Source organism: Macaca thibetana, chromosome 5, assembly GCF_024542745.1.
Source record: "Macaca thibetana thibetana isolate TM-01 chromosome 5, ASM2454274v1, whole genome shotgun sequence".
Classification (NCBI taxonomy): Eukaryota; Metazoa; Chordata; class Mammalia; order Primates; family Cercopithecidae; genus Macaca; species Macaca thibetana.
In genome coordinates, this window is record NC_065582.1 from 71,245,892 (window position 1) to 71,266,465 (window position 20,574).

At 34.8% G+C, this 20,574-nt stretch overlaps 1 long non-coding RNA gene across 1 annotated transcript in view; it reads right to left on the minus strand.

The window, feature by feature from the left end:
• Positions 1 to 10,593: 10,593 nt before the first annotated feature.
• The window catches only part of LOC126955613 (uncharacterized), a 37,012-nt gene continuing 27,031 nt past the window's right edge, over positions 10,594 to 20,574 (minus strand). The window contains exon 2 of the long non-coding RNA XR_007726003.1: positions 10,594 to 11,081. This is a non-coding gene — a long non-coding RNA (uncharacterized LOC126955613). The remainder of the gene's footprint in view (positions 11,082 to 20,574) is intronic.

Genomic DNA, 20,574 nt, shown 5'->3' on the forward strand with positions numbered 1-20,574 from the left:
AAAACGGACATCACCTTCTTTCTTTCTAACACATTTCACATATAGAACTCTTTGCAAATTCATTTGGTTTCCTGTTCTTCTAAATACAGTAATCCATTGACACCATGGATTTGTGTAGAACAATACCAAATCAGATCTAGAGCTTAGAGGTCATTTCAGAAACTTACGTGATTTAAGAAACCCTGGAACTCATTTGACTTGGAAATGTGTAATCAGTAAGCATGAATGTTTGAAGGATGTTTTCTTGGGACATTTCCACTTTTATATAAGGGTGAAAAAGGTACAGGGGTAATGAAGCCAAGGTTGAGAATCCCTTGAGCCCAGGAGTTCAAGGATACAGTGAGCTATGATCACACCACTGCACTGTAGCCTGGACAACAGAGTAAGAAACTGTAAGAAGAAGTAGAAGGAGAAGGAGAAGAAGTAGAGGAAGAAGGTAGAATCATTAAACTCATACAGGAGAGTTTATAAAAACAGCAACAACGTCAGTGGCTACAGAGAGTCAATCGAGTTAAAGCCTGACAAAAGGTCTTGGTATTTGTTGACTTTTAATTCATTGGTGCAGGTATGCAATTTTAGTTAAGTGAGGGATTAAAAGCTATATATTAGAGGGTTAATAATAAACTAGAATAGTTATTATGGGTATGAAAACCTTTTCTGTTTAATGGTATTGAAAAAATCTTGAAGCCTGGAGTATCTAAAAGTGATAATGTGAGGGCTGTTAGCTCACTGGTAAGAGAAAAAGTGTTGAGATCTGTGGTTGTGTTGAGAAATTTGTGCTTAAACATGAAAAAAGTGATACTTAAATTGTAGAAAAAGATTGGCAATGATGAGAAGTGTTTTTATATTCACTTGAGGGTGCTGTCTACTTTGTGGAAGGTTGCCACTTTACATTTTGCCAATCATCTGAGGAGTTGCATGCAGAAACCTGAGCTAACTTCTACAGATTTCTGACTATTCAGACTGTGCTTTGTTGCCCTTACAGATCAGTTTGGTTGAAAGTTTCCTTCAGTCATCCCTGGACCATTTGTAAACATATGGTTAAAAAATAGGGCATTTCAGAAAAGGAAGAGGTTCAAGAAAATATGGGAAGATAAATAGTACTTAGAAACTAGGAAAAGTAGGGCTTAGCCTTAGAAAATAAACTTTGAATCAGAAAAAGCATGGCATGGAAATCAAGAGCAAATGAGATAAAGACTAAGCTACAGAGATATGTAAAGGTGAGAAAAAGAGGGAAAACTTTAACTATTTAAGAGCACCAACCTCCTTGTAGAGTAAGGAAATTGATAGTTAAAAATTTAAAAAAAGAATGATCAGTTATATTTAGTTTGGAGAAGAGTGAAGACAATAATTTGCAGTAGTGATTTTAATGATCATAATAGTCATGTTATAAATAAAATGACATAGGTAACAATTATATTAGTGATTAAAAGAAAGTGCATTAATACCATGGATTTGTGTAGAACAATACCAAAGCGCACACACATGTAATTAGGTAATAAAAGGATTATTCTGTTGGACCCTCCCCATGAAAACATTCTGTTTTCTGCGAGCTAACCCTAAGTCAGGATTTTCTCTGATGCATAATCAATCCAAGATTGAAGGTCGATTGTTCAGGAGAGTCCAAGTTTCCTCACAGCAGTAGATATTTATGTTCTCCAAATATGGTGAAGTTCCTGGAAGTATTCCTCTTCTTGCCATCCAGTTTTTAAACTTGGGGACTTTCTAAAACGTCATCAATCTAGACTAGGAATCAGTCCTTCCTTATCAAATAAGGTGGTATTTTAGAAAAACAGACATCACCTTCTTTCTTTCTAACACATCCCACATACAGAACTCTTTGCAAAGTCATTTGGTTTCCTGTTCTTCTAAACATATCATTTCAAATTTACATTACTTTTTTTAAGAACTACTTAGAATAATTTTTATCCTTTTATATAGTGTATAGAGAGGGGACCTTTCAGAAATTAAGAATTTAAGTGTTAATTTCAGAGCCCAATTCATGACTGTTTCCAAGATACTAGAAAGGCTGAATTAAACTAGATACTAGAAACTAGATCGACTCTGGTTTATTTTATGTAGGCCTACAATATGTCATTGAGTTGGCTTACAAGTGAAACAATTACAATCTTCAGTGAAATTTGGAAGTCAGTATAATGTTTGCTAACATTTTTTGCAAATGTGGAAGGAGGATACTGCCTCACTTCTTCCCTGATCTTAGTGCTGAGTGGTAGCTTTTCCTAGGCCTAATTTAATTTTCTGTAGTGTGGCTATCCTCCATGCCTATCCCAGAAAGGGATCCCATCCCTGTAGAGAAATGAGATTTTTGTTGTTGTTGTTCACTATTCTATGCTATCTATCAATAAATGTACATGTGAGATTTTAAGCAGTTGGTTTGTGGCTATTCACTAAGAATCCAATTAGTCATGCAACAGACATTTATGTAGTTCCTGCTAGATCTCAAGACTAAGGAGCAACTAGGTGAAGAGATGAGGTACTAGTCTAGGTGGGAAGCATGACAGACAAATCATGACTTTCTTGGAACTTAATAGAAAATGGGCCAGAGAATTTTAAATGATTGGTATGCTATGAAGACAATAAACAGGGTAATGGGATAGAGTGAGTGGGAGAAGCTATGTTAGATTTGGAAATCTGAGAAAACCATTCTATGAAGTTGTTGAAATCTAAATGATTAGAACGAGTCAGTCCTGTGAATGTCTGAGAGAAGAATCTTGTGAGAAGAAGGAAAGGTGAGTGCAAATGCCCTAATGTGGAATCAAGTTTGTATATTCCAAAAGCAGGAAGTGATTGGTGTGGGTGGAGGAATGTGGAAGAGGAGAAAGTTATGAGAAGGTTGGGCAGGTGAGCAGAGGCCAGTTCTCAGTGTATATGAGAAGCTGGAATTCTATTCCAGGTGCCACTGAGAACCACCGTCAAATTTTGAGCAAGAAAATTGTATGATCTAAATTTGATTGCAAAATGATTATTCCGGATGCCATGTGCAGAATGCAGGAAACAGCTGATGCAGATAGACCAGTTTAGAGACTCTGTCTATAGTCTATGTGATCAAATTATGGAGACTTGTACTAGGAAGGTGGTAATGCAGATAACAGACAGTGGTAGACACAAAATTTATTTTAGGGTTGGATTTGACTGCTTTGTTAATTGATTATATAGAGAGAATGAAGGAAAGAGACAACTCAAGATTGATTCCTGGAATTTTGGCTCTAGAAACCAAGTAAATGATGGTGATATCTTTGGATTACAGATAGCACATGTATTCCTAGAGACAAGGATTCAGGATGACTTTCTAATGATCCAAGATTCTGATTTTTGCAGATCTAAAATATTTTAGGAGTAATCTCAGGACTCATGGGGAGCCTACTCCTCCAGCTTCTTTAATCATTCGGACAGCACATAATTCCTTGTATTACATCTCCTTATCTTTCAGGTGCTACAGTGATTCCTATTTCTTGCACCTGAACTCTGATAATGTGAACTTGAGGAAAAACAAGAGTATAACTCCAATGAAGACAAGATAAAATAGTGTTTTCAAACTGTTGACTGTTAAATGCTGTTGAGAGACCAAGTGAAATAAATAAAATATGTGATCTTTGGTTGTATAACATGAAGGAAACTGGTGATAATGGTAACTATAGTCCAATAGAAGACTGGAAAGAGAAGCCCAAGAGGATGATGTTAAGGAGGAATAAGAAGTCCAAGAAAAACTAGACAAATTAAACCTTTTAAGTAGTTTTGTTGTGACAGGGAACAGAGAAAGGTTAGAGTAGCTAGACAGGAGCAAGGGTCTAAAGAAGGACATTCTTTGGGTGAAGATACTTAATGTGTCAGTTATTTTACTGTTGGCTATAACATACAATTGAAGTTGGCTTAAGCAATAAAGAACATTGAATGGTTCATGTATCTGAAAAAGTCCAGAATTGGGGGCTCCAACTATATTTTTCTTCAGCTCTAAGTTCTGCAGTTTTTGATATTTTTTTTTTGCACTCAGTTTCAACTTTTATCATAATAACAAAACAATAGTATCTGATCTTTTAAATCTTCAGAGCATATATTTCAGAGTGAGAGGAAAACAAAAGTCCCAACATTTACTCTGATCGGAGCCACATATATTGAACATAATTTCCAGAGGAATTTCATGAACTAAAATGGCTGAGGTTTTGGTCCTTGTCACACCCTCAAACAATAGCCATATATAGGCAAATAATGTGCCCTTAATTGCTTACACTCTGAAGGTGTAGGTAGGGTTCAATGTCATCCAACATTTGACTGATGGACAATGGAGGTGGAAAGAATGATTAAGTTTCACAACTTAATCATTGGTTTTGTGTGATGGAAAAGAAGCTACAGAAAGAAATTAATGATAGACCAGACAGTAGAGGTCATTTGGGTGTAAGACCTTCAAAATCTAAGAAGGGTGCTCCATAGCACAGGGGCAGGGGCTGGCATGGAATAGGACAAGGCTTTCGTTATTCACTGAGTTAGGAGAAAGGGAGAAAGGGTGGCTGGGGAAGAGAGTAGCTGGCTGCGTGTGGGAAGATGGAGTTCCTACATGACGGCTTTTATTTTCTCAAGAAAGCGTGAGACAAGATTATCAGTTGATGGTGGAGGAGGCAGAGAGGCAGAGGAATGAAGAGGCAAGAGGAGGAGGTGTCAAGTCATCATCTTGGAGAGTGTGAAAGTGAAATGTGGGGGATACACAGAATGAGTGAGCAACTGAGAACCACTATCATATTTCTATTTTTGTTTAGGAGAACTGAAATTCGCCTAGAAACTCACGTTAGCAAACTTGAAGTGATTATTTACTCTCTTTGGTTTTTTATTTTTGTCACTCCTAATTTCTAAAAATGATATTCCTTAGGATTTTTTTCTTTTTTAGTATCCATTTTTTGGTCTCCCATCCCACTCTCACTCCCCTGGTACAGGCTGTCATCATGGCCACAGGGGGATTATTGTGGCAGCTTTAGCAGAAATCTCATATTCAGACTCTTCCTTCCCTGATCTAATCACGCTGTCAGAATAATCATTCTAAGTACAGCTTTTGTCGTGTTGTTTCCTTGTTCACCACATCTACCCAAGTTTCAAAGGTCTTTAGATTAGGTCTTCCTTATATTTTTTCCCTCTATTTTCCAATATAAACATTTCTAGTTCTGTCAATCTAGTCTTTTCCTTAGAATTTAATGTCGTATCATTTTCTTTTTTGTTCTGTGTTCACTCATGATCTCCTTGCTGGAACTCACAAACTTGACGTTTTTACTATGTCAAATTACATTCATCCTTTAGGACTTTATGTAATAATGTAAATATTCTATATCTGCATAGTCATATGTAACTATCAAGTATTTGAAATGTGGCAAGTGAAGAAGTTATGTTTAAATGTTATTTTATTTTAATTAAATTTAAATTTAAATGTAAGCAGCCCAGTGTGGCTAGCAGCTACTGCATGGACAGCACACCTTTAGGATCCACACCTTATCCTACTGTTTCCTAAAGTCTTTCTGGACCACTTAACCACTTAGCCTTTTGTAGCCACCCTTCTTCTCAGAAGTCCGGCAGCGTTCGTAATCTATGCAGAACAATTTTGTATTTATTTCTATATTTTCTTACTTTCATGCATTTACATTTGCCTTATTTGTCCCTTTTTCTCTTTTACTTACAACATAGAACTCATAGCATAACCTTTGGTATATGCTTACTGAGTTTTGAGTCATGTTTATGTAAGGGGAAGCTTGTCTCCTATTGAAGCAAAATAAAAAATCAGGTATCAAAAACAGAAGCATTCTGCCAGGCCAACCTTTTAGCAGGAACGGAAATTCAAAATGGCCTCTTTTTCTTGAATTCTTTTCTCTCTTTTGGGTTGCTCCCACATTTATTCCTGCTTGGATAAATTAAGATATCATTGATGTTATTTGCATTGCAAAGACTATTTTCTGATATACAGTGCAATAATACTTTATTACTATTAAGACAATAGTGTTTTTACCACTGTTCTGTGGGATTTTAAAAGTACATTGTTACTTTTCCTCTGGAGTTACTCAAATGTGTAACATTTTCCTGGAAGTTATGGAACTATTTGATCTTACGTTACTAGTCTAAATTGTGCTCTAGCAATTAAACCTAAAAGTCTTTTAATTTGAAGACATTCAGCTTTTTAAGTGGGAAGTAAAGGGGCATATTGCTGGTCTGGAGTGAAGTTAAATGGATTATTCAGTCATTCTGCTACCACCCCTCTTCTGAAGGGTTATTCAAATCTACTCACATAATACATGCATTTTTCTGTAGTGATTAGCCCACAAGCATTCAGTTGAAAGAAATGTAGCATTCTCCTTTTCCCTCCAATGGGAAGCTGGCCTTCATTTATGCAAATGATGGCACACATGCTGGGGGCTCACCAGAGACCCTGACACAATTGCTTCAACAGAGATATAAATCCCCCCACAAGCCTGCCTTTCCTATTCATGAAGCTGCTTCCGCATTCAGTAATGTTCATTTGCATGTTAACACTAGCAAAAAGTATTCCAAACATAAATGTCCAACTTTTCAAATGGGAGGAGGGCAGGCAGCCAGGAAGAGGAGAAGGGAGGAGGAGAAGCCTAGGACAGACAATTGAGTTCGATTTTGCTTTCTTGACAATGAAAGCCTAGGAACAAAATCAACTTGCCAACTCACCTTTTCTGAAAAATAGAAAGGAGTCAAGCCATTTTACCCCTTCCAGATTAGGCAACTTAACTTTCTCCCAGTGTTTTCTTAAACTTGGATTTAAACTCTTTCAAACTTGTTTTATAAGGCATATCAATTCAAATACTCACTGTGGTTCGCACATATCAGAGTTTGTTCCTAAGACTCAGAGTTTTATCTTTTTCATTTGCTTCCTCATGAGCACTTCCTTATTATCCCTTCACACACATACATGTAAACCCTCTATCAAGTAAATAATGTAATACACTATATGCCATACATCAGTGTTCCGCATAACGACAAAGTGACGTGACTTGGCTAAATTCTGTTTTATTTAAAATGACTAATACTACTCTATGGTATATGGAGTCCTCTGAATGATTTAAATGCTTTCACTTCTATTATACCATATGAATAGAGATGCAATGAAACAATAAGAGAACATAAAATGTAATAGTTTACTTAAATGGAAAAGTCTGGGGGACTTTTAGGAAAAAAGGGATACTTCAAGAATAGTAGAGCCAAATAGGATATTTAGTCGAATTAAAAAAAAATCTGGAGGAGAAATCAGGACAAGAACAACAAAAAAGAATGTTTAAAGGAGAGTAGTTGAAGAGAAATCTGACATTTAAACCTAGGCCCCTAATGGTGCCCATGGCAACTCTTCTGACAACTGGGTTTAAAAAAAAAAAAAAAAGACAAAAAATCTATTCTCTTCTTTGCTTTCAAGGATAATCCTTGCTTTTTATTTTTTCTTCCTGGGAACCATGACAATTTTTTTTTTTCTCTTTTGGGACCATGCAGAACTTTCTTTTATAATCGACCTAATAAATAATGGAGGGTTAATGTCCTTTAGACAACTAGCTGGGAAATTTGATCTTCCCAGAACACGTTTTTACACTGGTGTACAAGCACAGAATTATGTGATCTGTGTGCTGAGAAGCATAAGTTAGTTGTTTTATATTTGGGATTTATGCTACTTTACTATTATCAGGTTGAATAATACAGCATGAAGATGAGTAATAAACTTAAATTTTTCTTTTGAATCCAACAAGTGGAGGTAATCATTCTCTCTCTCTCATTTTTTTTTTTTAAAGATAAAATTCTTATCTATTCTTCTGGCATTCAGGTATCTCTGGTTGTATCATTGCCCAGGATTTGATAAAAATAGTAGGTGTACACTGAAAGTATGACATTTACCTTCTCATTTCAAATATAATTTCCAAGTTGAGACTCATTTTTCAAGAATTCTGTTGCAGCATCAGAATTGCTTTTCATTTAGAGCTGACCCCATGTGAGCCTAAACACTGGTGTGGGAACAAGTATTTGCAGGAAGATAGTGTTACTACTGCCCAACGGCCTTACTGCTATTTTGCACATAACTTGCTCTACATGGTTTTCTTTTCTTTTTTCGTTTTTTTTTTTTTTTTTTTAAGTAGAAAATGGAAAGGATGGTCACATTTTCACCATCTTGTTTGCAAAGCACAAGTCTGAATTTTAGGAATGCCAGTTTACTCTTAAACTTGTTGTTTTTGCTTTTAAGATAAAAATGCTCATACTCAACAAAATTAGTACAGTTTAATAATACAGATTACCCCTTTTATGTTTTGGAGAAGAATTTCCAGGAAGATTTAATGTCTCTAAAGGATCTTCCTGTTCATAATTTCCCAAAATATTGAGATTATTTTCTGAAAAGATTAATAATACTTTAGCAGTAAGGATGTTTATTGAGCATGGATTCTGTGCCAGGGCCATTTTACATAAACTATTTTTTATCCTCTTGACAGATCCATATGATAATATTTTATGCTCATCTTCAGGTGAAGAAAAATAAAAAGGAAGTTGTCCAGTCACATAATTCAAAGGCAGCTGAGCTGGCATTCAAACCCAAGCCTATCTAAATCCAAATGCTCACACCCCTTTTTGTATCTCACCTGACATCTCAGAATCAGCACCATAAGTCCCATCTCTCTTCTTGAGCAGATAAATTAAAGCGCATTACAAAAGAGATTAAAAAGGATGTTGCTTTTTGTTTTCTTTTCCTCTACAATTTTGTTGTAGTTATTGTTGAGTTCATGACTGGAAAAGCCTAACCAATCATAGGGTGTGGAAATGGCAGTTTTCTTCATAAAAATGTCAATGACCAATTTGCCTCTTCATCGCTGATATCAATTGCACCTGACATTTCCTAGCAGAGAGCTAAAAATTAACTAGTCACAACTATGAAGATGAGAAATCTTTTCAACATAGAATCCTATCTTGGCATCTGCTTCTTGGAGAACTCGAACTGACATATGCGTCAAAGTATTTGAGCTTGGAGATCACACACACTGAATATATGTTATCTCATGATGATACTGTTTCTAGGTGTTGTCAGTGTTATCCTAACGATCTAAAGAACCATAGATCTTTTGTAACTAAAAGTATATCAACGAATTTAAATCCTGGTCTTCATTAACATAAGTGCATTTGAATAACTGTCTATTTGTATAAAATCAAATTTTGGACGAAAAGATTAAGATTTCTTAAAGGAATACACCACAGTGTTTACTAAATTCTCCATAGACTATATGTAGGCATATAGGACCATGATGCACGGAACAAATAATTCGATAATCAAACTTACCACTAAACGAGGCTTTAGCTCTAGAATTATTTAAACAATACACTGAGATTTTTCTCATTTGAACTTCAGTGTCACTATCCCTTTTACCTAAGCACCATCTGAGTGCCTTCTTTATTGGAAACCATATTTCTACCTGATCCAGTTAATATTCTTAACACTAGCCTGTTAGTCCCCAGTACAATTCTACTACTGAATTTCTTTTAAATTTTCACTACAAATCTAATGATCTTTCTTTATACCAATCACTTACGTAGTGTCACTACCTCTGCACCTAGCTGATTCCCCAACCACTATCTTTTTCTCCTGAAGGACTGGGCTAGGAAGGCATAAATTTTCCCATCATGAGGAATTGGTTGACTAAGTTGTTCATCAGTCCAGGGAAGCAAGTATGTTCAGTTCCGTAGCTGTAAGTTTACAACAGTTATACTGACAGCTGATAGATGCTATAGAGTAATGTCTCTAAAGTTATACAACCTGGTAATTCTAACTCTACTGCTTATTAGTATTGTGACTTCTGAAGTTTATAAATCACTTTAAGTCTTAGCCATCTGCAAATATCTGTTTTTAATAGCATCTATTCACAGAGTTGTTATAATGATTGCATTATGATCTACATAAAGTAAGTAAATCTTACACATAGGAAATCTTTGATAAATGTCAGTTATTATTATTATATGTTGTAGTTCAGTGTGCCCAAAAATAAATACTTGACTTTCCCTAATCCAGATTTTTTCCTCAAAGTAAGCTAAAATGAAAACACCTCTCCTATAAATCAGGAAATTAAGTAACCATACAAATATGAGTTTGCTATGTTATTTATTCAAGCTCTGGATTTTCACTGAAGTTTTGCTTTTTATTCTTATTTATAAGTGTATATTCCTATAATGTGGTTTTCTTTAATTAAAGGCACATTTCAACCATTTTAGTAAAAGAAGGTAAATAAGTACATTAAAACATGGCCAAATCTACAAGTGGTTCTACCTCAAAAACCAGGCTGAAGATAAGACGGTATCTGGGATTCTTCAGCTCTCAAACTATGACATGTGCAATTTCTTTTAGTAATTATACTAATTGTGGAATTTAAAATACTTAGTAATCTCTTGTTTAAAGTGAATGTAATGAGAAATATGATTGCCTCTCACTTGAATTTCTAATGTCCTTTAAATGCGTCTTTTTCTCATTGCATTAAAATTTGCAGTTAAGCTTCAATGTTTTCTCAAAGCAAATTACTTTTCGGTTACATAAGAAATAAAACATTCCGGTTGTGCAAAGTTTCTTGTGCACATCATTTATGACATTTGAGAATAAATACTGGGCTGAATGGGACTTCTGGTTTCTATGTTGCACCTTATTTGGGACTCAAGATGTCCTTTTGTGACACCACTCATACAAAAGTATCCATGTGATCTCTCTTTGATAAAGACTGTTGAATAGCAAGTGGGCTACAGGTAATGGGTCAATAGAGCTGGAATGAAGAGAGAGTGAACTTTCAAGAGGAGTTACGAGTTCAGGTTATTTTCCTCCTTCCCACTTCAAAGACTTCACCTCCTTCATATGGTCCTCTCTCATCTCAATCTCTTCCCCATTTTGTTTCTTTCTCTCCCACATTCCTTTGTTACCTAATCTTTGGGGTGGAAAATGAATCTACAAGAGGTATCAGACTTTTTCTTTGTTGGTATCTGTCCAAAAGGTTTTCTGGGTTTTTATTTTTACTTTCGCGTTAACTAGAGTTGTCCTTAGAATTCCAAGGAGTAAGCTAAAAGAGAGGGAATTAAAGAGAAAAGAGGTTAATATTAATATTTTATTTTTTTTTTTTTTTTATTTGTTGGTCATGGAAGCATTCAGACATACAGAGTGGAGAGAATAGTACCATGAATTCGCGTGTTGTCATTATGCAGCTTAAACAATCACCAACGTGAATAATTTTTGTTTCATTTACCTTTCTCTATTTTCCATCTGTTTTTGATCCTGAAGTATTTTAAAGTAAAACCCTGACATATTATTTCACCATTAAGTACATCAATAAAGATTTCAGCAGATAAAGACTTTTGCTTCTGTTGATGATTTTACTCTGAAAAGTGGAAAACAGTCAGTACAATTTTCTTCCGTATTCTATGATAACCTTTCACACTAAATATATTGCATATAGTTGTGAAAAAAACCTTGCTTTGTTCTCAAACAACAGTAAGATTTTCTTACTGCTTATCATGCTAGCTGTGTTTACTATTTAATGAGAAACCATTTGGAGGACCTGAAATTCTATGTTGATAAACTCCCTATAGTATAGATATGGTTTTCTTGTTTTGTAGTAAAACTATTATAATTTGGGGTCTTAGCAAATGCAATAATACAGGTGTGACATGCAGCATGCAGTAGCATGTTAACTCTTCTTTAAGTCCTAATGTCATTAGTAAGATGTTTTAAAAAATCCTTCCAAAGAGTTGAACCTCAAGAGGTGAGACAAAAAAAAAAAAAAAAAAAAACAAAACAGGACAAATGATGTGTTCAGAGACACAGCATCCTATTTGGCCGGCTATGTAAAGGGTTCATGTTTTAATCCTAAACGTAGAGGGGAGAAGGCTGTCTTGGAGGAGGGAAGACTGAATACTAGTCCCAGGAAAGATGTCACCGTCATGCTTTCTCCAGCCACACTTAGTACAACTAATTCCCAGCTATTGTAGATATGATGACCAACTGCACATAAGAAGACACAGATGAGGTTTTGATCTCTGTTTTCTTTCTGAGTTATTGATAGCATGAGTTGGTAGGTCAGTAAACAGACCCCTGACCATTGCACTCACTCTAAAGAAAGAGTTATAGCACATGTAACCTCTGGGCTAACACATGTTAATCTCAACCATAACTGCAACAATGCTGGCATTTCTGTGCCTGTTCAGGATCATGTTCATTTCTTTGAGGGCAAGGATTTTATCTCTTTTTGGTACATTCATCTAATCTTGAGTCCCTGCTGGAAGCATATTTTTTACTAGCTACTTCTTAATAAATTCTTTATATCAAGTTTCTCTTCACTACATATCTCTTCAAAGGATAGGAGAGTGTTTATCCTGTGTCTCTACTTTTCTATTGCCTTTTGCTCATTTGTTTAGCTGCTTATAAGCTTTTATGGAAGATACATTTCCTTGATTATTTTATTCGTTCCAAATTCTATTCAATAGCCTTTTCCATAAATCTGTTAAGATTAGAATTAGAATTAGAGTTGATAAAGAAGACATTCAACTCTCTTCGCCTTTCCCTAAGGATACCTCTGATGTCCTTGACTCTTTTGCTAAAATATTTCAAATGTGCCTTTGCTTAATAAACTCAACAATGAGAAGTTTTTCAAAATAGTCTATTTCGTTATGGAAAGGCTTAATTTATTAGATTTTTTTTTTTTTTTTTTTTTTTTTTGGTATAAAACTGCCTCTCTAGCTTATACCCATTCATTTTTTTTTCCCTTAGGAAAACCGTTTAGATATTGGTAGACATTTCAAACATCCCTTTGTTAACTCAGGGACGTGTAATATAGGTTACAACTCCTACTAAGTTTAATTACTGAAAAGGATCTTTTTGTGCAAAGCTACTCTCTTGTCTGACAGATTAAGTAAAATTAAAATTTTTATACATTAATAAAGTAAAAAGGTAACTAAAACAGAACAGAGTAGAAAAAGAGAAAGAGAGAAAGCTTAAGTTTCATCCTTCTAAGCATCTCCATAATGCTACCTGAATGTATTCATAAATGAAGTTAGATTCACCAATATAAATATTCACGTACAAAATAAATGTCTTTGGAAAGTTGAAACATAAAAGTAGATTTAAAATATGAAGAAGTGAAAAAAAATTAGAATGCTAGTTTTGTTAATATTATTTTCTAAAGATAAAAAGAGTTGTACTATATACAAAACACACATCTGGTATTTATTTTCTTTCTAGCTTCTGAGATTTAAAAAATTTTTAATATTTTATATCTTTGTCTTTATATTTTCTCATGATATCTTGTATAGGGATTGAAACATTGGCATTTAATGCTGTTTTGTAAATGGTTAGTGATTGTTCATTGTCCAGCAACGACAAAAACAAAAACGGTCATATTTAGCAAATCATGACTGCATTACATTTTTATTCTTAATTTCAGAAATATCTATGTTTATTTTCAAGGGAGAAAGCTAGACTTAATGAAAAAAGTATCAAGAGTTCTAAATCTTTAACCAACAGAAATGTTTTCAATTTCAAACTGTTTTGAAAGAGGTTGAATGTAGAGAAGTTTAATAAAGTCTAGACTCTTCTGTTTTCTTCTTCTTTTTTTGTAACTAAAGAGGAAAGCTTAAATCACATCTTAATACCAATATGTGGCTCAAGGGGTCAAGAACATTACAATATTGAAAAATAACGTTAGCTCAATCTATCCTTTTCTTTCTAGCTTCTGATGCAATCAGGAAATGATTTAATGTGTTCCTGTCATTAATAATATAACAGGCTGTAACTAGAATGTACTGAACAACAATCAATTCATTTTGTTTTATTTCAAAATGAGGAAGAGAATGAAAAATAGAGCTCTCCAAATTGCTTAGTAAAATAACTACCCTTTCAAACTAGCAGCTTTCATTAATTCAGTACATTGGCACTGTGGAACTGTGGTGACATTTTGTAGCTCATTACCTTTCTTGAGAAAAATTAAAACACAGTGAAGTTACGTTTGTGTTCTTTTTCACTTGCCAGCAAGCTATTTTTAGTGTAAATTATCCATAATACAGATACATATCTTTAATCTTCATCTACTTTTGCACACTTGTATTGCTTATTTATATACTTCATTTATAACATTTTCTTGAAATCTTGGCGGATATTTGCTTTCAAGACAAGATTTATCAAATTTATGAACTCAACACTCTGTCCTCTGTTAACGTAAAACCTAGGAGGAAAGGTAATTCATACTGGGTCAGAGTGATTAATTTGTTAACAAGATTTAGTGACCATTTGTCTATCTTTACTTTGTCTCTGGTCAGAGTTATAAACTAGCATAAGATAGATTTAGTGACTATTTCTCTTTTTCAACTTGACTGTGTTTGTCATGAAAAGTCTTTTATTCTAAGGGAGTCTATGCCTTTTCATTACACCATACAGTACAGAGTGTTTAATAATATTTCATAGAATAAATAATAAAATATCTTTGATAAATAAGTGATAAAAGTACTTTATACATATATTTGGTATATAAAGAAACTGGGGCCTAGAAGGAGAAAGAGTGAAACAATTTATCCTTAAATTTCATCCTTTGAAGACATCACTTATGGTGTCTGGCAATCTGTTCAATTATTTCTCAGCCACTACAAGTGTGTCTTCTGCAGTGAGACAAGAAGAGATTGAATAGTTCTATTTAACAATAGTCCTCTTAAGTTACTTTCTGACAAACTGAAGCTATGAATAATTTGTTGAATTTTTCAGTAGATCAAAACATTACTCCTTAGCAATAGTGATTCACATATTACTCCCTCACACACATATCTTCAAGGAAATACTAAGGAGAACGCATTTTTTAAACTTTATTTTATAGTTTCAACTCACACACAACTTGGAAAATTTAAATTAATGATACCATATCTAACATATAACCTCTAACAAACGCAGAAAATATTCTACTTTTACATCTAGGGAGAATCTTCCTATACCAGTTTTTTAAAAGGTATTTCAGATGCTGCCTCAATGTGTGTGTGTGTGTGTGTTTGTGTATGTGTGTGTGTTTAAATATAAGAGGACTTCAAAAATTCATGGAAACTGAAATTAAAAGATAAAAAAAAAAAAAAAAAACTTTACTTCTCAACACAAGCTCCATGAAGTTCAAGATGCTTTTTGTAGTGATGATATCAGTCATTTATTCCATTCCTAAAGAGCCAAGGGTCCTGGGAATTCTACATGTCAATGGAGTCCTTTTTACTTTATTAACAGAGGAAAATGGGTGCCCATTAAAAATTGTTTTCATATTAGAAAACAAAAATAACTCAGAAGGAGCCAACTCAGGACTGTAAGGTGAATGCTTAATGATTTCCCCTTAAAACTCTCTCAAAATTGCCCTTGTTTGATGAGACAAATGAGCATGTGCATTGTGGTGATGGAGAGGGACTCTCTGGCAAAGCTTTCTAGGGCATTTTTCTGCTAAATCTTTGACTAATTCCAAACACTTATAACAAGTAGATGTTACTGTTCTTTGGTCGTCCATAAAGTCAACAAACAAAATGCCTTGAGCATCACAGAAAACTATTGCCATGACCTTTGTTTTTGACTGGTCTGCTTTTGCTTTGACTGCACCACTTCCATCTCTTGTTAGTCATTGCCTTGATTGTGCCTTTGTCTTCAGGATCATATTGGTAAAGCCGTGTTTCATCTACTGTTACAGTTCTTCAAAGAACTACTTCAGGATCTTGATCCCATTTGTTTAATTTTTTTTTTTTTAGATTTAAATTCAGCGGGGTACATGTGTATATGTTTTACATGTACATATTGTTTTATAGTGGAGATTGGGCTTCTAGTGTACCCATCACCTAAATATTGAATAGTTTACTCAATGTGTAATTTTTCAGTCTTCACCCCCCATACTCTCACCTATTTTGGAGTCCTAGTGTCTATTATTTCCATCTTCAGGTCCATGTGTATCCATTATTTAGCTCCCACTTATAATTGAGGACAAGTGGAATTTGATTTTCTGTTTCTGAGTTAATTTACTTAGGATAATGGAGTCCAGCTCTACCCTTATTGCTGCAAAGAACATGATTTCACTCCTTTTTAATGGCTGCATAGTATTCCATGGTATTTATATACTACATTTTCTTTATCCACTTATCTGTTGATCGACACTTAGGTTGGTTCCATGACTTTGCTATGCGAATAGTGCTGTGATAAACATATAAGTGTAGGTGTCTTTTTAATATAATGATTTCCTTTGAGTCGATATAAAAATGGAAAATTGGATTTAAACTAAAATGCTTCTTCACAACTAGAGAAATAATCAACAGTAAATAAACAACATGCATAATGGGAGAAAATATTTGCAAATTATGCTTCTGATGAAGGATTAATATCCAGAATCTACGAGGAACTCAAACAACTCAACAAGAAACAAACAATACTATTAAAAACTGGGCAAGGAATTGAATAGGCATCTCAAAAGAAGAGATATAAGTAGCCAACAAACACATGAAAAAATGCTCACCATCACTAATCATCAGAGCAATGCAAATTAAAACTTCACTGAGATATCACTTTATACCATTCAGAGCAGCTATTGTTAAAAGCCAAAAAAACAACACATGATGGTGTGGATGCAGAGAAAAGGGAATGCTTATATGCTATTGGTGGGAATGTAAATTAGTTCAATGCTTATGGAAAACAGTCTGGAGATATCTCAAAGAACTAAAAATAGAAGTACCATTTGACCCAGCAATCCCACTATTGGGTGTTCACTTCTTTAAAATTTCCATTGAAAACTCTGGTCTTGTCTGCAGCTGGTCTGGGTGCAAAGATTTTGGCACCCATCAAGTGGAGTTCATGCAACTTTAATTTTTTTTAGTCAGAATTGTATAAGCTGATCCAATTGAGATGTCTGTGGTGCTGTCTATTGTTTCTGCTGTTAACATTGGTCCTCTTCAATTAGGGCACAGCCAAAATTCATTTTTTTTTCCCTCACAAATTGATGTGGGTGGTCTGTAGCTGCAGTCTTCCTCTTCAACACTATCTCATTGCTTCCTAAAAATGAGTTATTCATTTGTAAACTGCTGATTTCTTTGGAGGCATTGTCCCAATAATCTTCTTGTAAAGTGTCAGGGATTTCACCATTCTTCCACTTAAGCTTCACCATCAATATGCTGTTTGTTCTTGCTTCAATTTTAGCAGAATTCCTGTTGCCCTGATAGAGGCTGTTTTCACACTGATTCTTTCCCTTCTTAGTGCTTCAAACTCGATCCTGTTCAGAAATGTGATAACAATCATTTGTACAAGTTATTTTGGTGCAGAAAATTGAAATTCATGCACTGATTTCTTTTTAATTTTTAATTTTAATTTTAATGTTTTTTTTTTTTTTTTTGAGACGGAATTTCACTATTGTTGCCCAGGCTGGAGTGCAATGGAATGATCTCGGATCACCACAACCTCTGCCTCCCAGGTTCAAGCGATTCTCCCGCCTCCTGAATAACTGGGATTGTAGGCATGCACCACCATGCCTGGCTAATTTTGTATTTTTAGTAGAGATGGGGTTTGTCCATTTAGGTCAGGCTGGTCTCGAACTCCCGACCTCAGGTGATCTGGCCGCCTCAGCTTCCCAAAGTGCTGGGATTACAGGCATGAGCCACCGCGCCTGGTCCCTGTTTTTTTTTTTTTTTTTTTTTTTTTTTTTTGAGACGGAATCTCACTCTGTCACCCAGGTTGGAGTGCAGTGGTGCAGTCTCGGCTCACTACAACCTCTGCCTCCCAGGTTCAAGCGATTCTCCTGCCTCAGCCCTCCGAGTAGCTGGGACTACAGAAACATGCCACCACGCCCGGCTAATTTTTTGTATTTTCAGTAGAGATGGGGTTTCACCGTGTTAGCCAGGATGGTCTCAAGTCTCCTGACCTTGTGATCTGCTCACCTCGGCCTCCCAAAGTGCTGGGATTACAGGTGTGAGCCACTGCATCCAGCCTGTTTTTTTATAACACACATTTTCCATGAACTTTTCGCAGACCCCTTATGTATCAACTTTATTGCAGCATAGTAAAAATGCTTTTAAATGTATTTGCAAATGTGACAACAATGGGAGAGATTTTCACAGACTTTCTGTTCCCTGCTGAGTAGGGATGTAGGTAGAAATGATGGTCTTAAAATTTCAAAGCTTTTAATGTTATTGTTTAAAACTAGGTCAATTATTAACTTATGCTAAACAAAGCAAGATCAATGAAACTAAAAAATTCTTTGAAGATATTAATAAAGTATTTTTATTGTATTGTTTTGTTTCAACTCCACTCTTCTTAACTTTCCAAGAGATTTTCAGGAAAATGTTTTTCTTTTCTGTATAATGCATGTTACTAGCTTATAAATTCTCTACCAGTATGTAAATGGAGTACACATATTCTGGATATTAAGCTTAAAAATAATATTTTCAATAACTTGTGTGTGGTCAAATGAATATTCACATGACAAAAATGTCTCTACTCTTTCATTTCAGTTGCATCTTTTCAACAAAGTTGACTCTCTCCCTACAAAGGAAAGTTTGTATCAGCTACTGAAAAGGTAATATGACATTTTCTAGTATTTTCAACTATTAATGTCAGTAATATGCATATATTACATGCTTCTTAAAATATGTCTCTGATTATATTATAAATTTTCAGAATTTGAATTGCTAGATTAATAATATGCAAGCTGTTCTTCAAACAAGTCGAATAATTTACATTGCCAGCAGTAAAGGTGGAGCATGCCTGTTTGCCCACAGTCTGATTAATACTGGTTAATATTCATTTAAGCCAATTTTGCAATTGGCAGATTAGAAATGGTATTTACTTATTTCAGAAATTATGTTTTGAGCTTATTTACATTAATAAATTGCTCCTCTATGGTATTTTCCTATTTTTTTTTTCTTGAACATCTATTACTTATTGACTTGGAATTTATATACACACACACACACAAAATTTTTTTTTTTTTTTTTTTTTTTTTTTGAGATGGAGTCTTGCTCTGTCACCCAGGCTGGAGTGCAGTGGCGCAATTTCAACTCACTGCAACCTCTGCCTCCTGGGTTCAACAGATTATCCTGCCTCAGCCTCCCATGTAGCTGGGATTACAGGCATGCGCCACCATGCCTGGCTAATTTATTTTTAGTAGAGATGGTGTTTTGCCATGTTGGTCAGGCTGGCCTCAAACTCCAGACCTCAAGTGATCCGCCTGCCTTGGCCTCCCAAAGTTCTGGGATTACAGGTGTGAGCCACTGCACCCAGCCACACACACAATTTTTGATTGCTTTTTAATTTGATGGTGTTACTAAAACTGTATACTAGTTAGAGATCTTGGTTTAGAGATCTTGACACCCACTCCCAAATTTATCTTCATGTTCTCTTTCAGAATCTGAAAAGTCCTTACAAATAAGTCACAGGAATTGATATCTCTACAGATTCCTCATGAAACATTCAGACATCTGTTTATGAGAGACACAGTAGTAAAGAGAATCATTACACTAATGTTTAAATAAACCTTTATTGAAGGATAATATACATATATTGTGCACAAGTCACTAGTGCACAAATTCATAAATTTTTCAAAAGTAAGCTATCATCCAGGTTAAGAAAAAGTACATTTCACACTTTTTGGAACCTTAAAAGCTCCTTTTGTGTTTTTTCCAGTGACTACTTCCATAAGGACTCATCACTATCGGGCTTATAATGTCAGAAACTGATGTCCCTTTAGCTTCACATAAGTTAAATAATAAAGTGTGTAATCTTTCGTGTCAGGTATTTTTCATTCTATGCTATATGTATGAGATCCATCTTGTTCACTGATTGTTATGTGCAATTAAAATTCTTTTATTTTTATTGCTATAAAGCATTCCTGTAGATTACTATTACACATTTGTATATCTCCTATGCAGATTAGAGATAATTGGTAGGTCTCAGTATTGGCTTTGTGAGCAGAACTCTTAGGAACATTGTTGTATATGTTCTGTGGTAAGGATATGCATGTGTTTGAGCTTTACATATACTTTGGAATTAAGCTGTGGAGTCAAAGCATTTGTGTGTATGTTTGGCGTTAGTAGCTACTGACGAATTGTTTTCCAAAATGGTTGTATCAGTTTACAATCCCTGATGAGACACCCAGTTTCTCCACATCTTTCAAATTACTTGATGTATTCATTTTCAGTTGTTGTATAACAAATTAATGCAAATTTAGTGCTTTAAAACAATATATGTTTGTTATTTACAGTTTTTGTAGGTCAGAAGTTAGAGCATGGCTTAATTATATTCTTTGTTTAGGAACTCACAGGCTGAAATTAAGGTGTTGGAGAGGCTGTGTTCTCATCTAGGGACTTGATGAGGAGTGGATTCTTTGACAAGCTCTTCACATTTTTGACAGAATTAATTTCTTTGTAGTTGTCTAATTCTTGACAGCTTATTTTTTCAAAACCATCAATGGAGGGAGTTTCTGCTCTTACTTCTAGACCTTTTTCAAAAGGCTCGCCTGATTAGGTCATATCCACACAGAATTATCAACATGGTGAAACCCTGTCACTACTAAA